This window comes from Littorina saxatilis, linkage group LG1, assembly GCF_037325665.1.
Source record: "Littorina saxatilis isolate snail1 linkage group LG1, US_GU_Lsax_2.0, whole genome shotgun sequence".
Lineage (NCBI taxonomy): Eukaryota > Metazoa > Mollusca > Gastropoda > Littorinimorpha > Littorinidae > Littorina > Littorina saxatilis.
The window spans coordinates 81,460,528-81,486,156 of record NC_090245.1 but is presented as its reverse complement, the minus strand read 5'-3'; the positions used below and the strand labels follow the sequence as shown (position 1 = coordinate 81,486,156).

The 25,629-nt window shown below is 42.3% G+C and overlaps 2 protein-coding genes across 4 annotated transcripts in view; both read right to left on the bottom strand.

Annotated features, from left to right (window-relative positions):
* LOC138981417 (peptidyl-prolyl cis-trans isomerase slr1251-like) overlaps positions 1-25,629 on the bottom strand; it is a 167,059-nt gene that overhangs the window by 57,989 nt on the left and 83,441 nt on the right. The window lies entirely within an intron of this gene.
* The window catches only part of LOC138981373 (polypeptide N-acetylgalactosaminyltransferase 13-like), a 76,804-nt gene that overhangs the window by 22,873 nt on the left and 28,302 nt on the right, over positions 1-25,629 (bottom strand). The window contains exon 2 of one of the 3 annotated variants that reach the window (XM_070354268.1): positions 21,772-21,925. The exons of the other annotated variants lie outside the window; for them this stretch is intronic. The gene's annotated coding sequence lies outside the window, so the exon portion shown is untranslated. The remainder of the gene's footprint in view (positions 1-21,771; positions 21,926-25,629) is intronic. 3 annotated transcript variants of the gene reach the window in all.

Here is a 25,629-nt window from a genome sequence, read left to right as displayed (position 1 = left end):
GCTTTCTCAAATATTGAAAAGCTCGCTTTCGTTTGCAGCTCAATATTTAACAAAGCAACTCGTGTAAATCTGGTACGACACAGCAAGCCATGTAGTATTCTCTATATATATGTTATTTAAAGCGACATTTTGAATAGGTTTCCTGAAGTCCAAGGGACACTCGTTGTAAGTAAGACACACCTGCAATGATAAACTCGAAAATGCTCCATTACTATACTAATTGATTTAATCAATGTAAATGGGGGAACTGTTCTTTTTATATTTAGTCAAGTTTTGACTAAATATTTTAACATCGAGGGGGAATCGAAACGAGGGTCGTGGTGTATGTGCGTGTGTGTGTGCGTGTGTGTGTGCGTGTGTGTGTGTGTGTGTGTGTGTGTGTCTGTGTGTGTGTGTAGAGCGATTCAGACTAAACTACTGGACCGATCTTTATGAAATTTGACATGAGAGTTCCTGGGTATGAAATCCCCATACGATTTTTTCATTTTTTGGATAAATGTCTTTGATGACGTCATATCCGGCTTTTCGTGAAAGTTGAGGCGGCACTGTCACGCCCTCATTTTTCAACCAAATTGGTTGAAATTTTGGTCAAGTAATCTTCGACGAAGCCCGGACTTCGGTATTGCATTTCAGCTTGGTGGCTTAAAAATTAATTAATGACTTTGGTCATTAAAAATCTGAAAATTGTAACAAAAAATAAAAATTTATAAAACGATCCAAATTTACGTTTAACTTATTCTCCATCATTTGCTGATTCCAAAAACATATAAATATGTTATATTCGGATTAAAAACAAGCTCTGAAAATTAAATATATAAAAATTATTATCAAAATTAAATTGTCCAAATCAATTTAAAAACACTTTTATCTTATTCCTTGTCGGTTCCTGATTCTAAAAACATATAGATATGATATGTTTGGATTAAAACCACGCTCAGAAAGTTAAAACAAAGAGAGGTACAGAAAAGCGTGCTATCCTTCTTAGTGCAACTACTACCCCGCTCTTCTTGTCAATTTCACTGCCTTTGCCATGAGCGGTGGACTGACGATGCTACGAGTATACGGTCTTGCTGAAAAATGGCATTGCGTTCAGTTTCATTCTGTGAGTTCGACAGCTACTTGACTAAATATTGTATTTTCGCCTTACGCGACTTGTTATTCAATCTTTTCTGCATCAGAGTGCGATTCCGTGTAGCTCCAGGGGCGATTTTGGGCGGGAGGTATCCCTTTAAGTTTTTGATATAAACAAATCACACAACCAGAAAATGAAACTTTATAATTTAACTACTTTGCAAGATTCTAAAGGTTCTACAGTAGTGTTCCTTTGGAACGCCAACATAGTCACTTTAAATAGGGTCTCCTTGGTAATAGCCAGAAACCCTTTAATCGCTAGGAAACAGTTGTAGGTTTGTGAAAATCGATGGCAACTGTAGACATTCTTCCATTATAAGCTGATAAGGAGGCAAGGGGGAAAAGTATTGCTACAGCTCCCAGTCTCTTCGAGACAAACAAAAGTTGCAATTTTTATTCTATCCCCAGAGACCTTTGACATTTAGGCGCAGCCGAGTTAGTTCTTCGAGCAGACAAACACAATTTTTCTTGTATTACGGTCTGCCCTTCGGTTTAAAAATATATTTCTCGCCATTAAAATGTCTCAACCGCTACGGAATTCATCTCTTGGTTTGAAGAAAGAGTGCCACATGGAGGAAACCCTTCAATGTCCAGTGTAAGGTTCAGAAACTTTTGATTTCTTTCTGAAGTCCTTGGTTTCACGAAACCAGACTCCATGCGTTGCAGATAAGTAATCACAGAAAGCCTTTTAACAAAAGTTTCTTGTTATTATGATTGTCTTGTGTAGCTGATAGACCCAAACAGAGAGACAGACGCACGCACGAACACACACACACACACACACACACACACACACGCGAGCGCGCGCGCATGCACACTCATAACGACAAACACTTCTCACGATAATTCAGCTATGTAAGCAAAAGGTCATATACTTCCAGTTCTTACTCTCGATCCTAACACACACCGTATACCGTGGTTGCACTAGGCAAATCTGTCCGAAGCGGTTGCACCCTTATTTTTTGCGACACGCGACGTAAGTTTCTGCACAAAATCACCTGTAATTCCTCACAAATGACATATCATCACAAAACTACCGTTTGTACTTTGGCCTAAGGTGTCATAGCATCATACCATCGATTTGTTTCATTGCTTCAATGTGTTTGTGAACGTTGGCTTTCAAGTATTTACACATTTCAAGCGCATTATGTGCACATTTTGACTTTCCGCAGTTACTAGGGAAATTCAAGCACATGAGAAAGGCTACACGCGATTGTAATGTGATCTATGGTCATTTCTTGACATCTGGGTCAGATTATATGATTTAAAGTGGTACAGGAGCGTCATATTTCGTGAATCTGTGTGTGAGAGAGAGAGAGAGAGAGAGAGAGAGAGAGAGAGAGAGAGAGAGAGAGAGAGAGAGAGAGACAGAGAGAGACAGAGACAGAGACAGACAGAGACAGACAGAGACAGACAGAAAAAGAGACGGAGACAGAGAGAGACAGTGAGTGAGGAGAGACATAAAGCAGGAAGACAGACAGACAGACAGACACGCAAACATACAGACAGAAGACTGACAGACAGACAATCTAAGAAAGTTACTTCAATATTATTTAAGGGTCTAGTAGTTGTTGTACTTGTAGTCAAACAGTCCTATACAGTGCCTCTTTAACTTTCCCCCCCTCTCTCTCTATTTCTCTCTCTTTTCTAGATCATTCTTTTAGTATGCATGTTGTATACATGTATGTATGTGGCGATGTGAACTGTGATGTAATGTATATGTTGTAAAAAAATAAAAAAATAAAAAGAAAGTTACTTCGATATTACAGTTACAAACGAAAAATAATACCTCGCACACCACCAAACCACATAAGCATATCCTACAAGCTTACTGAATCAAGTCACAATCCAAATGTACCTTGACAGACAGGCAACTACTCATTTTTTCAGCAGAAAATAAAACTACTGCTACGGTATTCCCGCGTGAGTGATTATCATGAAACAAGCAAAAAGCAAGCTTGTTGACAATCTAGACCCCCAAACAGAATTTCTTTTACATTAAAATGTGGTCTAGTTGCGATGTGCCAGATTTTGTGAGAAGGGTCTGACTGACCAACCTACCTTCGCGCGCGATCCAGAGCAAGTGATCCAGTCGCGTAAGGCGAAATTACTACATTTAGTCAAGTTGTCAAACTCACAGAATAAAACTGAACGCACTGCATTTTTTCACCAAGACCGCATACTCGTAGTTTCGTCAGTCCACCGCTCGTGGCAAAGGCAGTAAAATCGACAAGCCAGAATAGTGCGGTAATGGTCGCGCTGAGCGGGATAGCACGCTATTCTGTACCTCTCTTCGTTTTAACTTTCTGAGCGTGTTTTTAATCCAAACATATCATATCTATATGTTTTTGGAATCAGGAACCGACAAGGAATAAGATGAAATTGTTTTTAAATCGATTTTGGACATTTTATTTTAATCATAATTTAAAATTTCTAATTTTCAGAGCTCGTTTTTAATCCGAATATAACATATTTATATGTTTTTGGAATCAGAAAATGATGAAGAATAAGATGAACGTAATATTGGATCGTTTTGTAAACAAATAATTTTAATTACAATTTTCAGATTTTTAATGACCAAATTCATTAATTAATTTTTAAGCCTCCAAGCTGAAATGCAATACCAAAGTCCGGACTTCGTCGAAGATTGCTTGGCCAAAATTTCAATCCTTTCGCGTTTGACCCTTTCCGCCCGACGCGCGGAAAGGGTCAAACGATCGATCAAAAGGATCGATCAAAAGAATCGATCCTTTTACTGGATCCGGTGCCGACAAAAATGGAACCGGAATTTTACCGGCACACAGTCTTGAGTTCACATTTCAGTTCGCGTGTACGTGCGTCCAGTGTTCTAGATGATCGAACGTGTAGCAAAGACGTGTACGTGTCGATATTCCGTCACCCGTGACTCACTTTTTTTCTCCAATGTTCCAAATCATACGTTGTTTACCAAGACTGCAGATCTCGGCTCAAACGCGTGACGTAAAAACTAGATTTGATGACGTTACCCTTACACGTTCCTGTACACGTGCTGAAAGTGGCACATCTAGATCTGTTGCAGACGAACGCTTCGCGCCAAACACTTTTCACACAGTAATTTTAACTACACACCCCTAAATGTACTCGCTAAAACAAAAAGAATTTTTTGTTTATTTCTCTTGATATTTCATGCTCCTTCACGCCGCACCAGAACACGCATTAATCTACTTACTTTACTTTCTAGATTCGTTCTTTGTGCTAATCCGTTCCATGATTTTCCGAAACAGCGCGATGAAACTGCTCGTTCAAAAGTATCGTGTAAAAGGATCGATCCTTTTGCACGATCCTTTTACTCGATCATTTGACCCTTTCCGCGCGTCGGACGGAAAGGGTCAAACGCGAAAGGATCGATCCTTTTGCTCAATCATTTGACACTTTTCTATCGAAGGCGAAAAGGGTCAAATGATCGATCAAAAAGATCGATCCTTTTGCACGATCCTTTTACTCGATCATTTGACCCTTTCCGCCCGACGCGCGGAAAGGGTCAAATGTTCGAGCAAAAGGATCGATCAAAAGGATCGATCCTTTCGCGTTTGACCCTTTCCGCCCGACGCGCGGAAAGGGTCAAATGATCGAGTAAAAGGATCGTGCAAAAGGATCGATCTTTTTACACGATACTTTTGAACGAGCAGTTTCATCGCGCTGTTTCGGAAAATCATGGAACGGATTAGCACAATTTACGAAAACATGGCGGCCACGCAGCTGCCAATCCGATTGGCTGTCCATGGTTGTTTACCGACCAGTGCAGACGACCTTTTCGGTATCAACCAATGGTGTTTAATTCTTGCGTAGCTTGCCATAAAACCGTTTGATAGACACTCTCGCCTCCTTGCTTCGCGAGCGGCTTGCCGAAAGAATATCTCGCCTGAACGAAACACGCGTCAGGACAAGGGTGCTCGTGCTTGTGAAACTGACCCAAATGGAACCAAAATACTGTGCTAAAATGTTCTGACATCATCTAATACAATTTCAAGCTAAGTATGAGGAACGCTACTCGACAGACATCGATGCGTACAAGCAATGCATTCTGAGATATTCATCAAAGCCAACCGCAGATGCGTAACTGAATTTTCACAAAAACAAATTCCCGCAAAATCTCGCGATCATTCAGTTACGAATGCGTACTCGGCACCTTCTATTCAACACAGTGGGCTTCAGACCCTGTTACACTGCATTACCAGCGAGGAGTTTTTACCGCACGGCTCAACAACTCTCTACTCTACACATCATGAATTTGTAATAAGGCTCCAGATCAAAAATCGATTTCTCTCTCTCTCTCCCCCCCCCCCCCCCCCCCACCCCTCTCTCTCTCTGTCCGTGTTTCCCCCTTTTTTCAATATTTTTTTTCGAATCCTTGTCGTCTTCACATGCAAGAGGAAATCTTGTTAGAAACTGAATAGCCTTAAGGGTGCAAAATTCATGTCGCATTTCGCCGTCGAGGAGAGGTGGTTTATATTTTATTTGAACTCCTTGTGTGCTTAAAGCCACCATCCGCCTCCCGTAAACCATCTGTTTCTGATCACTGAGCTCCCCGAGCCTTTACACACAGTACAAACATACTTCCATTTAAACTCTCACCGAACGGAAACATCCTGGCTGCTTTCCGTTGACAGTGAGACATTTTCAAAGAATTTATTTTGTGCAGTTAGAAAGGAAGTACATTAAAACAAATCGGAAGCCTCGTTTTGACGCCAGACCTAACTTTTAAAATCTAAATAATAAATTGACTGCTTGTTACACAAACATTGTAAAATCTGCTGATTTAGCTGATTTTCGTTTTTAATTGGAGCCTTACGAGCGTTTTGTGTGTATTAGTTTGTTTTGTTTTGTAGAAATGTCTGTTTCTATTCTTCCAATGTACAACTAGGCTACTGATTGAACAATGATTGTATTGGCAATGTAGAACAATTCATTTGCTTTGACCAAGATCTCCTTTAATTTGTACCCCCCCCCCCTTCACACACACACACACACACACACACACACACACACACACACACACACACACACACACACACACACAGGGGGGGATTTTCGCCTTTTTGCGGACATTGTGTATCATTTTTGTACTTCCGTCAAAATGCGGTAATATGAGGACCTGTTTTGACTGTTTTGTTTGAAGAGATAGAAAGTTCAAAATAAATGGAATGTTTAGGGAATTCGATACAAAAGTGTCAAAAAAACTTTTATTTCGATATTTCACTAAATATAGCGTTAGGAACGATTTTTAAAAAAAGCAGCAATATGCGGACAAGTCACTATTTCCAAGTAATTTGTGGACCGCAAAACTACAGAGCTATAGCTCTGCATCTTAGTGGTCCACAAATTGCTGCATAAAGTTATGTAAGCAATTTGGACCTGGACCTACATCTGCTAATCTACAGAGCTGGTAAGAGAAAATGAGCGGGTGGTTGAGCAAATACTGTTGACACAGTAGTTGTAAAGGCAACACAATCATTAACAAGTGCTGTCTTTCCAGAACTTTTTTTTATGAAGTTGTTGCCCTACATACATTTAGCTTGGGGGGTCTGAATTATGTCAATTATCCCCATCAGTGTTTGCAAGCTCCTCGGGAACGAGATAATACAAGGAGAGATTGGATTGGATTGTTTACTCATTTAGGCCATAGCCCCTTATGAGGGGGGTGAACATAATATGCAATGACATAATGACATTTGCACACAAATCAAATGAAATAAATCATACACGAACTAAGACATTACATTTCAAATAAAAAATATCGTAGGCTTACATGAACTAAGACATAACAACACTACGTAGCCGAAATGCTTTGTACACATAAACTGACAGTTTATAGTCTGATCCAGTGGATTCGCTTGGTGTGTTCACGATTTTCATTATGTGTGTTACATCAGTATGTACAGTTAAGATACAAACTATTGTGTGCTCTTTATTGACGATCCATGTATATACATAGAAAAATAGTGAAGAAAATAAAGACAACTTTCGAACAATACCTTCATTCACAGATGCCATAAGCATAGAAAACTTGTGTTGTGGTGATCACCATACTTTTGATTGTGTTATGTGAATTATCATACATTTTGTTTTACACCAGTCAGAGACCCCATAATATGGTGTTACTAGATGTGTATAGTAAGTTGTAACGCATCATGAGCAAAAATGCTGTTTATTAATTTACACTCATATTCATGTAAAGGCAGATCAAGTGGTAATAGAGCAAAGAAGAGGTTCCAGGACTGAACATTAAGGAACTTCTGACTGAACATGTTCTTTTGAGGAATGTCAGTTATTTAAAAAAACAAAACACTTTTTGTCCTCTATCGAAAAGATATGAGTTAAAGCAAGTTGAGGAATTTGTTAGATATAGTGATCACCGTTTTAAGCAAAGTGGAATGATTCTCAAAATCTAAAGCCTTCTTCAAGTCAAGAAAAACAGTGCTTCCGAACGATTGATAGACATGTGTCACACAGTTTTAATGGGAGCCGTCTGACACGCGTATTATGTCAAATTCCAAATACATGATGCAAACGTTCAAATATAAGAGTCCGTATGCCACGTGTGTGTGTGTGTGTGTGTGTGTGTGTGTGTGTGTGTGTGTGTGTGTGTGTGTGTGTGTGTGTGTGTGTGTGTGTGTGTAATAAGGGGACGTAATCTGTTATGTTTCCTTCTATTCGCTGTTTTATTTATCTCTTGTGATCAACATGACAAGCCGTATGTGTTTGAGTGTGTGTGCTCGTGCTCTCAACTAAAACAAAAGTCAAACTAGCAATCGTTAAAAACCCAGTCCGTCCGACCAGCACTGCTATGTTCAGGCTATGCTCTTGTGAAGTTACAAGCGTGCTCGGTACACACGCCCTTATCGGTACATCATCGACTACGAGTGTTCTCGGGACAAGTTGTTTAATGCATTTTGCGAGTATTTCTAGCTCTTCTGCTGTGCAGTAGGCCCTAAAGACGATGAAGGTGTCCAAGATCTCAGGAGATGCGTGTATAACCACTAGGTATTCAGTCAAATCCGCGTAAGAGGCTTTCAACTGACGGGGACAACCAAGCCACCATTATGCACCGACTTGACATAGATCATGCAACAGACGTGCCTCTAGAATAAGGTATGTGCAGAGGTGCCTCATCTGAACAGACAACTAAAGCTTGATGTTTCCGTCACACTTTGTCTTTTAGATCTTCATGGGATATATACAGGTTACAACACTCGTGATATTTTATATGGCTTGTATTTCAGTCAAGACCCAGCGGCTCGTGAGTCCCTTGATATTCATCTGCTGGGTCTTGACTGAAATACAAGCCATATAAATAACCACAGGCACTCGTAACGAGGTGGGCGTGGCCTATGTCTTGGATGTCACTTTAGCTAAACAACGGCTATGATCAAATCAAGCAGACATTAAAATATCGGACATTGACAGATTTATACCAAATAGACGTTGCTACTGCTGTCATTTTGCAAAACGGCACGGATTTTGACACACAAAATCCACCGTAGTCCTAGACCGAACGGAAGTTACGTACGTATGACTTACTTTCTCTACAATACACATCTATGAATCAAACCGAGACAACAAGCTGTGTCTTCATTGGCTGAAGGGAAAATATTGCGCGAAATCTGACATGTAGATCTGTTGTAGATCTATTTGAGAAAACATAAGAATGTTGGTTTGTTGTATTAACGTTGCAATCTTGAATAAAATAGTAAGATTGCTTTTGTTGCTCCAGAGAAGAATGTTGGTTTGTTGTATTAACGTTGCAATCTTGAATAAAATAGTAAGATTGCTTTTGTTGCTCCAGACTGATATTGTGATGGAGCTTGAGGATTGACAGGTATTGCTTGAAAACATGCAACAGTTTGTACGGACATTAAAACAAATTCTTTGAATATTATGAATTTTCGCGAGGTTTCACTTCAAGATCACTTCATGCAACAGCTTGCCTGGCGATTGCAGAAATAAATGCTCTCTCTCTCTCTCTCTCTCTCTCTCTCTCTCTCTCTCTCTCTCTCTCTCTCTCTCTCTCTCTCTCTCTCTCTCTCTCTCTCTCTCTCTCTCTCTCTCTCTCTCTCTCTCTCTCTCTCTCTCTCTCTCTCTCTGCACCCTCTCTCTCTCTTTCTCTCTCTCTCTCTCTCTCTCTCTCTCTCTCTCTCTCTCTCTCTCTCTCTCTCTCTCTCTCTCTCTCTCCTTCGTTTTTTTAACACAATTTCATGAATTTGTGAGGTTGAACAGATATTACTGCAAGCATACACTAGTTTGTCTGGCAATAGAAACTTTCTCTCTCCTTCGTTTTTAAACACAATTTCATGAATTTGTGAGGTTCAACAGATATTACTGCAAGCATACAATAGTTTGCCTGGTTATTGACTCTCTCTCTCTCTCTCTCTCTCTCTCTCTCTCTCTCTCTCTCTCTCTCTCTCTCTCTCTCTCTCTCTTTGCATTCATTTTAACACCATTTTACGCATTTTCGAGAGGTTTCAGGAATTGCTTCAAGCATACCACAGTTTCTCCAGACAGGCACATACTCAACGCTCCATCCGTCTGTCTGTCTGTGTCTGTCTCTCCCTCTCTCGCCGTGCACACGTTTCTCAAAGCTGTATTTGTTTCCCAGAAGATCCGACATGTCTTTTCGCAACAAAAAAACAGATGATGAAAGAAATGACAAAAAGGATCAAGAAATTCGCATGAACGCGAAGCTAGCTCTCTACATATTTCATCCCATTTTTTGTTAGCGAAATCTGAGGGAAAAAGAAAGAAATCATAGCCGCAAACATATAGCTTTAAAAAGTATTTTAATCCCTGACAAAGGGGTGCCAAAACCTCTGAACACCGTAAGTATGTGTCAGTATTCATCATATGTTTAGAGAGAGAGAGAGAGAGAGAGAGAGAGAGAGAGGGGGGGGGGGGTGGGTAAGAGTGATGGCTGAAGTCAGCATCCACAAAAACGATGCATTTTGTTCAAACACACTGGAGGTGGAGGAGCGAGGGAACCATTACAGAGTTTCAAATCAAGTCCTGAAATTAAACCTGCATATAATAAATAAACACATGTAAAACACATGCATGTAAGCTCTGTGTGTGTGTGTGTGTGTGTGTGTGTGCGTGTGTGTGTGTGTGTGTGTGTGTGTATGTGTGTGCGTGTGAGTGTGTTTGTGTGTATGTGTGTGTGCGCGCGCGCGTGTGTGTGTTTGTCTGTGTGTGCGCGTGTGTGTGTGTGTGCGTGTGTATGTTTGTGTTTGTGCGCGTGCGTTTGTGTGTGTGTGTGTGTGCGCGCGTGCGTGTGTGTGTGTGTGTGTGTGTGTGTGTGTGTGTAACGCGAGATAAATCACCAGCTTCAGTCGACGTTTTCCTCTTTTAACTCCGATCATTACCACGGTCGCGAACGCGCTCTCTGCTTTCCCCTGGCGTAATAACGTCAAGGTTCAGGTTCACACACTGGAAACAGGACGCTAAACCAACTGGACAGAAGATTCACTGATCAGTGTATGGAACGCAGCTCTTGGCTGCTGAAAGATTGAAGGATGTTTGGCTTTGCCTCTGTGCAGCGTGGTTTGCCTTAATGCTCGCAAATCATCGGCAAATATTGACCCACATGCCTCTCACACGTTCTTCTTGTCAAACTGGCTGGGGGAGAAATAGACGAAAGAGAGAGAGACAGAGAGGACAGAGAGAGACACTCAGAGACAGAGACAGAGACAGAGAGGCAGACATACAGAGAGACAAACATAGAGAGAGAGAAAGAGAGAGAAAGAGAGAGACAGACAGACAGACAAAAAAGATACTGATCTCGAAAGAGAAAAAAGAGAGAGAGAGAGAGAGAGAGAGAGAGAGAGAGAGAGAGAGAGAGAGAGAGAGAGAGAGAGAGAGAGAGAGAGAGAGAGATCCAACACTAGCTCTTGCTTCTACCTTCACTAGTAATAACAGCGGCAGAAGACAACGCACAAACTACTAAATAACAAACAAGCAAACAAACAACAACAACATTGACCGGCACGGTTGGCCTAGTGGTAAGGCGTCCGCCCCGTGATCGGAAGGTCGTGGGTTCGAACCCCGGCCGGGTCATACCTATAAGACTTTAAAATTGGCAATCTAGTGGCTGCTCCGCCTGGCGTCTGGCATTATGGGGTTAGTGCTAGGACTGGTTGGTCCGGTGTCAGAATAATGTGACTGGGTGAGACATGAAGCCTGTGCTGCGACTTCTGTCTTGTGTGTGGCGCACGTTATATGTCAAAGCAGCTGAATTTTACCGAGAACGGAAAAACTGTTCATGGCAGGCCGAATTAGTTACAGTCCACACGTGTGGGAGACTTACTATGTCTTGGTGTCAACACAGTATTCAGTATTTGCCACGTAGTTCCTCACAATGTTTGTCCAAGGGATCCGGTCACCCACACACTAGAATAAATATAAGTCCCTGTCCCAACCAAACATAGTAAGACGAGTAACGACTACTTTATGGACTGTGTGGAGTGTGTAAGTTTTAGCGGAGTCAGCAAGTGTCAAATGGTCTGACTGTGTGTTAGAAGAGTTCTTACTGTTCCTCACTTGAATCCAGTATTTCAAATCAAGAAATCACTTAACGGGTACCTTCTTTCTCTTGAAGACCATTCTGCTGGGAAATAAATATAGATCCGCCGAAACTTTTACCTTAGATATGAACATTATCCCCCCCTCTGCTTCTTTCTCTCTGTAAACTTGTAGGGCTAGTTATTTTTCGGTAACTTACCCAACAACCAAAATCACTTACCCAACAACGGGCCTGAATCCTCGATAGCTCATGGGTAGAGACTGTACACATTGTGGATCTACTTTTTGCGACTCAAAAGTTCAGAACACTCTAATGTACAAAATAGACATTTCTGGAGCAAACAATACAACCATACCGTATTTAAACCAGCAACTACAGACTTGAACACATGAATCTCCATATAAAATCCATGAGTTTGGTTGTTTTCTGAATTCAGATCTGCCGTGCACACTCGTTTATCGCTAGCAAGATTCCAAGGAAAAGTAACTCTCATACTTTGTCTAGCGACACGAGTAGTTCCCCTTCCAGATTTCGGCTGCATCCGTCGACAAGACTGCAATCCGACGGTCAGTTTTCAACAATATTTCATTTTATAAACAGATCACACGCAATCAATTGCAAACATTTAATCAACGTAAAGAACATGCAGCGTTTTCATACACTATTTTGCCCCAGAAAACTAAACTTCATACAGTTTTTAACGTTGGAACACGGGTGTAAAACTTCGTCTGCTAGTCACATTCGAAGAAAGAACATTTCCTGAGCGATACCAAAACATGAACAGAACACACACTATCTGCCTTTACCGCCACAGCATAATGACAACATAACTGTGTACTTGATTTTAGTTCAAAACATGGAAACTGACAAGAAGTGTTAACAAAATTGAATGATTTGCACGGAACTATACAACCGCGCATTAATCGATCGCCTGCGCAGGTAGACTGGTTGGGTGAATATGATTCGATCAAACTTTCGCACAAAAACTCCTCTTTTCTTTGAATAACTGAAGAAAGGAGGGATAAAGAGGTTACATACCTCGTCTCAGTGATTATCAAAAATAATGGTCTCAGTTCGCGGTCATGAAAAAGCTCGCTGAAGCTCGCATTTTTCATGATCCGCTAACTTCGACCATTATTTTTGATAATCACTGAGACTCGGCATGTAACCTCTACTTAATTCGCGGAGACGCACACAAGTAATTAACAAGTCGCGTAAGGCGAAATTACTACATTTAGTCAAGCTGTGGAACTCACAGAATGAAACTGAACGCACTGCATTTTTCACAATGACCATAGTCCGCCGCTAGTGCAAAAGGCAGTGAAAGTGACGAGCCTGTTCAGCGCTGTAGCGGTTGCGCTGCGCTGCATAGCACGCTTTACTGTACCTCTCTTCGTTTTAACTTTCTGAGCGTGTTTTTAATCCAAACATATCATATCTATATGTTTTTGGAATCAGGAACCGACAAGGAATAAAATGAAATTGTTTTTAAAACGATTTCAGAAATTTTATTTTAATCATAATTTTTATATTTTTAATTTTCAGAGCTTGTTTGTATTCCGAATATAACATATCTATATGTTTTTGGAATCAGAACATGATAAAGAATAAAATAAAAGTAATTTTGGATCGTTTTATAAAAAAATAATTTTAATTACAATTTTCAGATTTTTAATGACCAAAGTCATTAATTAATGTTTTAGTCTTCATGCTGAAATGCAATACCGAAATCCGGCCTTCGTCGAAGATTGCTTGGCCAAAATTTCAATCAATTTGATTGAAAAATGAAGGTGTGACAGTGCCGCCTCAACTTTTACCAACCCCCCGCGGGTTAGGGGGAGTCCCATATTGGTTGGGACTAGAAAGAATGTACCCGATGCTACCCAGCATGTCGTAAGAGGCGACTAACGGTTCTGTTTCTTCTCTTCTTTTGTCTTATTTCTGCCTTACCAGTCCTTTCACCTATATTTCCTTCCAAGAAAACTCTCCCTACTATTCCCTGCAGTTTTCCAATTCTTTTCTTGTTGTCTTATTTCTACCTGACTGGATCCATCACCTTTATTTCACTTACCAAAAGTCTTCTTTTCCACATCCTTATTTCTCTGCACCCCGCATGTCGTGTGAGGCGACTAACGGATTCTGTTTCTCCTTTAACCCTTGTTAAGTGGTTCTTGTATAGAATATAGTCAATGTTTGTAAAGATTTTAGTCAAGCAGTATGTAAGAAATGTTTAGTCCTTTGTACTGGAAACTTGCATTCTCCCAGTAAGGTCATATATTGTACTACGTTGCAAGCCCCTGGAGCAATTTTTTGATTAGTGCTTTTGTGAACAAGAAACACTTAACAAGTGGCTCTATCCCATCTCCCCCCTTTCCCCTATCCCATCTCCCCCTTTCCCTCGTCGCGATATAACCTTCGTGGTTGAAAACGACGTTAAACACCAAATAAAGAAAGAACTTTTACAAAAAGCCGGATATGACGTCATAAAAGACATTTATCGAAAAAATGAAAAAAAAAGTCTGGGGATATCACACCCAGGAACTCTCATGTAAAATTTCATAAAGATCGGTCCAGTAGTTTACTCTGAATCGCTCTACACACACACACGCACAGACAGACAGACACACACACACACACACACACACACACACACACACAAACACATACACACACACACACACACACACACACACACACACACACACACACACAAACACACACACACATACACCACGACCCTCGTCTCGATTCCCCCTCTATGTTAAAACATTTAGTAAAAACTTGACCAAATGTAAAAACTGTCCGCACAAAGTGGGAATTCAAATGACAGTCTGCAAAATAAATTTAGCGAGAAAATATCGTACCACATAGGCTGATTTTGGTATACACAAGAGTAAAGATGCATACCGCTCTTCTTATTCCAACGGGTTAAATTAAAAACAAACTCTAAGCATGTTTGCTTTTGATTAAGGTACGATCGAGAGCTGATATATTCCGCATCTCTGACTGGATAAACCTTAGTGGTAAAGTTGAAATCTCCATTAAAACCTACTGCATGCTTCGAAAATGTCGTAACACACTCACAGCAGAATAATGTATCTTTTAGCGCATTTCCTCGCGGTTTTTTAATTGTTTCCTATTCATTTAACACTGGCCTCTTTTTTAAAACTGCAATGCCGCTCGAACCACTCTGGCCTGAAATTGACAAATTAGATCGTTTCCGCATTTTTTCCCCCTCCGTAATGTTGAGAACAGGGTCACGTAAGTGGATTTTCTGTTTGGCACTGGAAATCAAGGCGAAGGGAATCGAGAGAAGGAGAGAGGGCAATTTTCGTCCTTCCTGTTCGCGGTTTTTCGCTGAAAGCCTCAACCCACGCAGAATACAGCGAATGTAAACGGAGCTTCCATCTCATACATAGTTTGTTTTCTGAATGATGATAAGTTTATTTACTCCCTCGCGGTAAAACCATTAGGGGCATGATCCCGACTTTAGATGATGTGGTTTTGAAGAAGAAGAAGAAAAAAAACTTGACTAAATGTAAAAAGCAGCAAAATAAAAAGAGAAACGGGTTTTTTCTCAAAGATCCTTCCACAAATTTGATGTAGGCATCTGGCTTGACACAGTTTTCAACGCTAGGTGGCGTTCGCGACTGTCGCGGGGGCACATCAATTTTGAACGATTTCATTCCTGGCTGGGGAATTATATTTTAAGTCAGCCGAATTACGCTGTAATATCCTCGTATTAATAGGCCTTTATACACAGCAAGGGTCTTGATTTTTTTTTAAATCTTCTTGATAACTAATTATATGGAACAGCTGCGCGTGCATACGTGTACGCATTTAAGCCTAGTGGTTGGAAGCCAGGACTTATTAACACTGCTCTTTTACAAGTTACGTTCTTTTAACTTTGAGGTCTACAGATCAAAAACATCCTGTCCTTAAAAGATTGATGCCATCTGGAAAATCATAATAATTGAGAGAAAAAAATCTGTTATCAAAGGAAAGAAGGAAGGAACGCCGTATCTTCAATGCTGAAAACAATTCTGAAAGAATTTGTGACACTGAAAGCATGCACAAGTTAAAATTTAAGCACAGCGGCCCTGCACACACACACGCAAAAAGAAAAGAAAACAAGTCGCGTAAGGCGAAAATACAACATTTAGTCAAGTAGCTGTCGAACTCACAGAATGAAACTGAACGCAACGCAATTTTTCAGCAAGATCGTATACTCGTAGCATCGTCAGTCCACGGCTCATGGCAAAGGCAGTGAAATTGACAAGAAGAGCGGTTTAGTAGTTGCGCTGAGAAGGATAGCACGCTTTTCTGTACCTCTCTTCGTTTTAACTTTCTGAGCGTGTTTTTAATCCAAACATATCATATCTATATGTTTTTGGAATCAGGAATCGACAAGGAATAAGATAAAAGTGTTTTTAAAATGATTTCGACAATTTAATTTTGATAATAATTTTTATATTTTTAATTTTCAGAGCTTGTTTTTAATCCAAACATAACATATTTATATGTTTTTGGAATCAGCAAATGACGGAGAATAAGATAAACGTAAATGTGGATCGTTTTATAATTTTTTTTTTTTTTTTACAATTTTCAGATTTTTAATGACCAAAGTCATTAATTATTTTTTAAGCCACCAAGCTGAAATGCAATACCGAAGTCCGGGCTTCGTCGAAGATTACTTGACCAAAATTTCCACCAATTTGGTTGAAAAAGGAGAGCGTGACAGTGCCGCCTCAACTTTCACGAAAAGCCGGATATGACGTCATCAAAGACATTTATCAAAAAAATGAAAAAAACGTATGGGGATATCATACCCAGGAACTCTCATGTCAAATTTCATAAAGATCGGTCCAGTAGTTTAGTCTGAATCGCTCTACACACACACACAGACACACACACACACACACGCACATACACCACGACCCTCGTCTCGATTCCCCCCTCTACGTTAATACATTTAGTCAAAACTTGACTAAATGTAAAGACAGCACAAGGAAAAAGTAAACTTGAGACAGGAGACAAAAAACAGAGCTGGAAATGCATCGAAGATTACGGATTTAAACCCTGTGCTCCTTGCAACACAACAATCAGGGGACAGTGATGGAAAGCCTTCTCTGGTCCTGACAACAACACGCACAGCTGCACTGCATGTAGCGGAGCTAAATTCAGCATTTTCTCAGCATCGTCTCTTGTGAGGGAGTTCAGGTTTGCAATAAAAGCATCCTTCAACACATACCAAAAATCAACTCTTCAGTTGCTTCTTACGCAACGTAGGATATTCTGGCAGAATTGACATGGAAGCAGTTTCAGGTACGAAACTAATTCAGCAAACAAATCCCACCCTAAACAAAAAGCAGCCCGGCTGTTGAATGTCGTTATATGTCCTAGTAAAAAGATATATTATTACCTTACCTAACGTAGAGCATTGACAGATATACGATGGTTATTATTATCATATCAAAAGCATGTCTCAATGGGAGCTTTATGCCTTTGAGGACGTAAAACCCTAATAATCAGCCAGTTTGGCGGTTGATGTGATCGTGTACGCGAGGAAAGCATCTTTAACAAATGTTAACAAAAAATGTTTGTTTCATCGATCGCTCAGTGGAACATGTCACCATGGACAGACATGTGACGACATTGGGATCCTCCTCCACAATTACGCGCATGCGCAATGGGACATTACAAAGCTTTTAAGCGTACTCGCAATTTCCCCTCTTAATCCATCCCATTTCTAGAATCCTTAAATCTGTTAGAGACTGCCGCTTTGATCCCCTCTCGAAATACTTCATGTTAAAAGCACAGTCCTTTTCCGTGAAAACAAGTCAAGTCAAGTCAAGTCAATATTTTTTTTAAAAAAAAAACAGGGTTACATGAATTCTAAAAAAAAAAATTAAAAAAAATTGCAATAAACACGACAAAACAAGTTCGGTTTACTAGATCTGCCTAGGTTTGTATATGAGATAAGACCATCCCTCCATTTAAACACTTACCAAAACTCAACCACCTGATTGCTTCTGGTGCAGATTTGTTATTTTTTGATTAACTGATTTTGCTGACTGACACAAGCGACTTATAAGAAATAAGTTCATTAAAAACACACTCTGCAGAGACAGCACCATACCCAGACTTATACGTTTTGATATGTGTCCAAGAGGAGAGATGGCATTATCCCGCACAAGCAAGGTCAGATCTGAGATGGTGAACCGAATCGTTAACACGCGAAGAATGGGTGGCTTTATCCCGCGCGCAAGCAAGGTCAGATCTGAGATGGTGAACCGAATCGTTAACACGCGAAGAAGGGGTGGCTATATCCCGCGCGCAAGCAAGGTCAGATCTGAGATGGTGAACTGAATCGTTAACACGCGAAAAAGGGGTGGCTTTATCCCGCGCAAGCAAGGTCAGATCTGAGATGGTGAACCGAATCGTTAACACGCGAAGAAGGGGTGGCTTTAGCCCACGCAGGCAAGGTCAGATCTGAGATGGTGAACCGAATCGTTAACACGCGAAGAAGGGGTGGCTTTAACCCGCGCGCAAGCAAAGTCAGATCTGAGATGGTGAACCGAATCGTTAACACGCGAAGAATGGGTGGCTTTATCCCGCGCACAAGCAAGGTCAGATCTGAGATGGTGAACCGAATCGTTAACACGCGAAGAATGGGTTGCTTTATCCCGCGCACAAGCAAGGTCAGATCTGAGATGGTGAACCGAATCGTTAACACGCGAAGAATGGGTGGCTTTATCCCGCGCACAAGCAAGGTCAGATCTGAGATGGTGAACCGAATCGTTAACACGCGAAGAAGGGGTGGCTTTATCCCGCGCAAGCAAGGTCAGATCTGAGATGGTGAACCGAATCGTTAACACGCGAAGGACGGTGGCTCTTAAGGCCATAACGGTCTTATGTCGATTTTTCTATGTGGTGTGGTGTTAATCTGTGGCGCGTTTACTTGTTTGTTTGTTTGTTTGTTTGCTTGCTTTTATCGGTGTTTGTTTGTTTGGATGGTTGGTCAGTTGCTTATTTGCTTCGGTGTTTTTATCTGATACAACCAGTGCTTCTTATATTTGTGCATGTCTTAGTGCGTGCGTGTGTCTGTGTTAACGTTGTCTTTCTTGCATTCACAACCAGCATAGAAGCGCCCCCAACCCACACATCCCAAAACACCTTCCCAAAATAACCACTAAATTGCAAATCGCAGTCTTTAATAAGCAGAAAAAACATTGTTTTTCTTTCTTTAATAACATCTTGCTTCAATTAAACTTGCACAAACGTCCTATTGTGTCACTCGTAAAGACACATCTCCTTTGCTTATTTCTTTTACACGAATGAAATTGATTTCTTTTTTCCAAGTCATAATTGGTATGAAATTACAGTCGTTCAGCGTGCATGTTATTTCAATTCTTCGTGCGTGCGTGCGTGCGTGCGTGCGTGCGTGCGTGCGTGCGCGCGCGCGCGCGTGTGTGTGTGTGTGTGTGTGTGTGTTTTGTTGTGCTGTTGTGTGTGTGGGTGTGTACGTGTGTATGCGTGCGTGTGCGTGCGTGTGTGCGTGTGGATGTGTGTGTGTGCGTGCGTGCGACTATGCATGCGTGCGTGAGTGTTTGAGAAAGTATGCGTGCGTGTGAGTGTTTGAGCATTAACGTGCGTGTCTCTGTGTGTGCTTTCCAATTCGATAAATTTGCCTTGCTTTGCTAAAGCGAAAAAAAAGCATATTGAGGCAAACATTCGGAGAGGAAAAGCTGTAAATTGGGTTTCAAGGCTGGCTGAGCTCCAGGAAATCATCTTCATCAAAGCGGCAGTCTGAAAATTGCACTTTTTGTGTGGACCCCACGGTTTTTGCTTTTGGCGGCTTTCAAATGATTGTGCGGCTTGTGCGAATGAGTTCTGTTGATTGTATACCAACAGCATAGCTTGGTGTTATCTTTAGTAGCAAAAGAAAAGTTGAATGGAACAATTTCAACACGATGGTCATACATGCAAACAACCATTACTTCAACATCCTTTTATATCTATATCTATATACGGCTTGTGTGTGTCTGTCTGTCTGTCTGTGTGTTCACGATTCACGGCCAAAGTTCTCGATGGATCTGCTTCAAATTTGGTGGGCATATTCAGGTAGACCCCGGACACAATCGTGGAAAATATTGAACACGTGCGGGCTCTCAGCGCGCAGCGCTGAACCGATTTTGTTTTTTCTGTACATCCATTCCCAGTAGTAACTCTTCCTTATCTTCTCCAGTGTTTTGCGCGTTTATCTCCCTTCCTTCGTACGGTGTGCCGGCGAAGCCGTCGTGCACCCGGCAAAGCCGGTATTCGGCTCTACTTCTTCCCGGCGAAGCCGTACCCGGCGAAGCGGGTATTCATCTAGTATATATATATATATATCTTCATGATACACGGTTTTGAATCTGCGATTATCACTAAAACTGCAGAACAGCCAACATAAGCCATGAGACAACATGTTTTGCATGTGAAAGAAAATTTAAGTCAACAATTCTGTTCGGAATCATAATATGAGAAACACACAACGAAAAAGCCGAAACAGCATAACTCCCGTAGCGCCAGTTTCAGGTGAATCAAAACTTGAATATGAGACAGTAACAAAAGGTGCGCCCCCGGTGGTATAAACTGAAATTTGATCATGCACAAAGTTTTCAGACCAAAACGGTTGTGAAAACTGACCTTAATTCTTTGTCAAGTGTATCTCCTTCAAACACAGAACTTACGATGAAGGTGATAACTAAAACACAAATAACCGTTCAGATAACACTGTGTCGCGTGTGACCTACTCTTCTAAACATGAAACTGGGGGAGGATTTTTCCCTCTACAGGAAATATACATCGATTAAGTTACACTTATTGCGCACTTCCTGTTCAATCATTTGTTAAGCAATTTCAACCAAATGTTGAGAATAACAGCAAGAAATCAGATGTACCAGAATGGCAAAAGTGCAGATCCGCATCATATTAGTAATGAAATAGTCGACCTAAATCTGCACAACACAAACTCATCGGTTGCTCAACTTACCTGATTGGCATCCGCACCTGACGATAAAATGACAGGTTGACAGACGCGACTGGACCCTAACTCAGGTGAGCGCTGGGGACGGAGGAGGAGCGAGTCGGCGGAACGGGGGAAGAACGTGGGATGGAGAGGCCGAGGCGTGTATGTGCATGTGTGTGTGTGTGTGTATGTGTGTGTGAATGTGTGTGTGAGTGTGTGTGTGTGTGTGTGTGGGTGAGTGTGTGTGTGTGTGTGTGTGTGTGTGTGTGTGTGCGGGAGGGGGTTGTTGCCGAGAGAGGGAACTGAACTAAAAAAAAAATCCAAATTAAAAGAAGAGAGAGAGAGAGAACTCAGAACTTTATTACATAAGAAAGAGAGAGAGAGAGAGAGAGAGAGAGAGAGAGAGAGAGAGAGAGAGAGAGAGAGAGAGAGAGAGAGAGAGAGAGAGAGAGAGAGAGAGAGAGAGAGAGAGATGATGATGATAATTAGTTTTAACGTCCTCTTAGAACCAATTGGCCCATCTTGGGACAGGTAGAGTTGATATGCTTTATGGGGGGACAGGACACTGGACAGACACGCAAACAGAGAACACATATGATCGTGTTATAGATCTGGAAGTCTGTTGTTGCGATATTTCAAAATGGGGATGGAAGTAAAGATTTTGTCGGGGTTGCTGCCATAGTGTACGCGAAATATAGTTGGAGTGGAGCGGTTTTGTAGGCTTATTTGCTTTTTATTTATGTAAAATATTTTTCAGACTTTTGGATAATGCCAAAATAATGTAATAAATAAGTAAATAAATACGTAACTAGAAACACTAAAAAAATAAAAATAAAAAAATAAAAAAATTATTAGCCAAATAAGAATATTAAATATAACTTGCTAAAATAATATATCAGAATGGGGAACTTAAGTTCAGGTAGGAGGAGGGCGGTGTATGTGATTTAGCCTTGTTTGAAAAGAGAGAGAGAGAGAGAGAGAGAGAGAGAGAGAGAGAGAGAGAGAGAGAGAGAGAGAGAGAGAGAGAGAGAGAGAGAGAGAGAGAGAGAGAAATCGGGTCACAGCTGTCACCCACGTCTAGATCCTTCTTCTTCTTGTCGTTCGCTGTTAGATCGTCAGTCCGGACTGCAGGGCGAAACGTGCGGTCCTCTCCAAGTCCTCTTTGGGGCCGTACAGCTTCTTTTGTAGCGCTGTCTCCTCTGGCCAGGTGGTGTCCCTCTGAGCACTGTCTAGATCCATAACAAGAGAAACAATGCCTTTTTCCGCCTCCTGGTGAAATTCGACCTTCAGTCAAACATTGACAGGTGCACTTTTCAAGGATTTCGCCTGATGGGGGAGAGAGGAGGGAGCCAGGCTTGGGGGGGGGGGGGGGGGACGTAAGGCCAGGGTTTATACTTTGACCCACTTTCACAGTACACGTGAACTGATACCGAGTCACTTCCAAAGTGAAGATCAAATTTGAAAGAAAAGACTGACATGAAAATCCACCACTCTCAAGTTTTGAATATCTCATTTGCAATCAAGTTTTCTTTCTGTGTGTCTATCAGCAACATTTGAGGTAGTGTCAGCAGTCCCCTGTTTCTTATAGGCGAGAATAGGCGAGATTGGCGAGTGGGGCGAGGAAGTACTGTTTCTTGGGCACATCTCGCCGCGAGTGACGCAAGGTAGCTTTGGGCTTGCTCGCTTGGCGAGAAAACATGGCGGCCACGCAGCTGCCAATCCGATTGGCTGTCCATGTTTTTTTTCCGACCAGTGCAGACGACCTTTTCAGAATCAACCAATGGTGTTTAATTCTTGCGTAGCTAGCCATTAAACCGTTTCATAGACAATCTCGCCTCCTAGCTTCGCGAGCGGCTAGCCGAAAGAATATCTCGCCTGAAAGAAACACGCGTAGCAATGCAAAAACAGGGGCGGATCACATCATTTTTAAGGGGGGGGGGGGGGGTTCCAAATTTCGTTTAGGGACAGTTCGAGGACACGAAGCGTTAAGTTGAGGGCGTGATGCCCCTTAGGGAGGTCCTGGGGCACGTGCTCCCCCCCCCCCCCCCAGAAAATGTTGATAAGAACAGTAATCCTTTGTTTTTTAACGTTGATAAGAACAAGAACATGGAGCAATCTGGTGTAATCTGAGCCATCATTTATTCTTTATTTTCAAAATAATTCTTTATTTTCAAAATAATTCTTTATTTGTTTTCCCTTTTTTTTCTTTTTTCTTTTTAGCCTGGGGGGACCCTCTCTCTCTCTCTCTCTCTCTCTCTGTCTCTCTCTCTCTCTCTTCTCTCTCTCTCTCTCTCTCTCTCTCTCTCTCTCTCTCTCTCTCTCTCTCTCTCTCTCTGCAAAACAGCCTATCACGCTGTGTCTATATCACTCCAAGTAGTAACCCAGGACCATCTCAAACACTGTCTGAGAAGTTCCTCACGACTCAATACCATGTTTTCGTTTCTTCATAGCCGGCACCCCTCAGACGCCTGTCTCTCTCTGTGGGCTCTAAAGGGATGAAAATCCCCAAATCACTGGTCCGGGGGTTCGATTTCTATGTTCACGGCTTTGCACAGCAAAAACACGTTAATGTCTATACCTCACTTCTCCCTCCACTTAGTTCCCATTCACGCTGAACCCCTCCTCTTCCCTTGTCGTACAACAAGCAGTTGATGAGTCTGAGACTAAAAAGAATCGATCTCACTCCCTTTCTCTCTGTGTGTAGGTCTTCGGTAAATTTGATTTGATCTTCGACCCGTTGCTTGTGCCTGCCCCGTCTGTCTGTCGTTCTCATCTCCTGTCTCGTTTCCGACGTGATGGTGGCCGAGACTTGAGGAAATGGAGGGGTGGGGCTTGGGATGGGGTCTTCGGGATCGCGGTTACAGGAGGATGTGGTAAAAAGAGAGGGACAAGGTTGAGGAGAAGGCGATAAGGAATGAAAGTGTTGCTGAGTCACAAGGCCGCTTTTCAAGCAATCTTCAACCATTTTTCGTGTGTGTGTCCTGACTCTGGTTTTTTGTGCTCTCACACCGTCCCGTCACAGTATCCACTGCTCGATCCCCAACCGAAGTTTGTTCTGCTGTCAGACTTGCCGATTTTACAGACACTTCAGAGAGAGGGATGTCAGGTCGCTGCGGCGGGCTACCCTCCGAAGACGACACTGCACTGCTGCCGAGTCACTTCGACAGTGTTCAGTAGTGGCCCTGCCCCCGAGCCAACGGACACAGGCCACTACCTATCATACCCCCTACTACATTTAACGACATTGACCGTTAAGTCGCGGGGCCAGACTGAGGGAGTGTCCCCTCCTGAGAGCAGGACTGACGTGCACGACACGAAACTGGGTGCCAACCAAACGGGTGGTGCGCAGCCACAAGATCGGATTGGTTGAAATTGAGATTTGTTGTGATTTCAACCAATTAGACCCCGTGGCTTGCTACCATCCAGTCGGGTGGCACCAAGTTTCGCTTCGTGCACCTCAGCCCAGACCAACACGTACTAGAACCCTCCATCGACCCCCCCTGAAGCACCACAAGGACTACTCTTCAGGGTTGGAAGGAAGCAGCACTCAACGCTTATACTGTCATAATGGGCAGAATATACCTGCGCAGTTTCAGCGGCACAGACGACGCACTGCATATTATTGATGCTGCGATAGGGATTATGACGAGTACTTGGCCGGTTTTCCTTTCACGCAACGTGTAGCGGGCTGGGTTAATCTGCAGTGCGTCGTCTGTCCTGCTGGCGTTACATAGGTGAGCGCCGGGTCTAACATATCCTGGCGTCAACCAGGTCCGAGGACCAGCTGCAACACGGTGTTGGTCAGTTTAGCACGACCTGGTCACCCTCAAAGACGCTGCTTGATCCCAGCCTTTTAATTATCAGAACTTTACCATTGCAACCCTGGGTAGGAGCCTGAATTCTACATGTCTCTGATATGATTCGAACCCACGACCTCTCAGGCCGCAATGAATTGGGCAAAGTCAACTTCGCGAATGCTACTTCACTAAGCTCGCTTTACAAAGCTTTGGTACTGAATTTTCGGTAAAAAGACTTTGCAAGGTCTTCGCGAAGTCAACTTCGGACAAAATTAATTAAGCCGGACTTAAAAGAAAGCAGCCAAACTGTAGTTTGTTGGTACATGTCCAGTCCAAGAGAGGTCTGATTCTGGGGAAAAGCTAATACATGTAGGAGAGATCTACAGTAATCTAAATAATGTCCGAAGCGGGAACAAAGCGACCTTTGATTAGACACAAAGCCAGGGTGCCGTGACTGACGATGCATATTAACTAAGAATGATCGATGGGCGCGCAGTGGAGTATGTGCTTGCAGCAAGCAGAAAGCCTGAGGGAAAATTCTCGACATTGCTATAGCTTCATAGATCACGCATGGTGCACTGAAGCAGTTATTGCTGTCGCTTTCGACATTTTCTTTATTGTGCTTATGGGATTTATGACGCAGCACATTGATTTTGTCATCAACCAACTGCGATCGTTCTCCTGATTTTGAAGTGACAACCCAAAAAACTGCACATACGCCACATGTCAAAATCTGATCACTTTTTGATATGTCTTGTACGTGATTGTGCGAGAGAGCGAGACAGGAGGGTGAAGGTGGGGTGGGGCGTAAAGATGGGATTGAGGCAGAGAGAGAGAGAGAGAGAGAGAGAGAGAGAGAGACGACGTGTGCGTGTGTGTGGTGTGTGTGCGGGTGTGAGTGCGCGTGCGTGCGTGCGTGCGTGCGTGTGCGTGTGTGTGTGTGTGGTGTGTGTGCGGGTGTGAGTGTGCGTGCGTGCGTGCGTGTGTGCGTGTGTACGTGTGTGTGTGTGTGTGTGTGTGCGTGCGTGCGCGCGTGTGCATGCATGCGTGCGTGCATGCGTGCATGCGTGCGTGCGTGCAGACGGACGCGTCTGTCTATCTGTCTGTCTGCTTGGTAAGCTCAAGAAAAAGGAAAA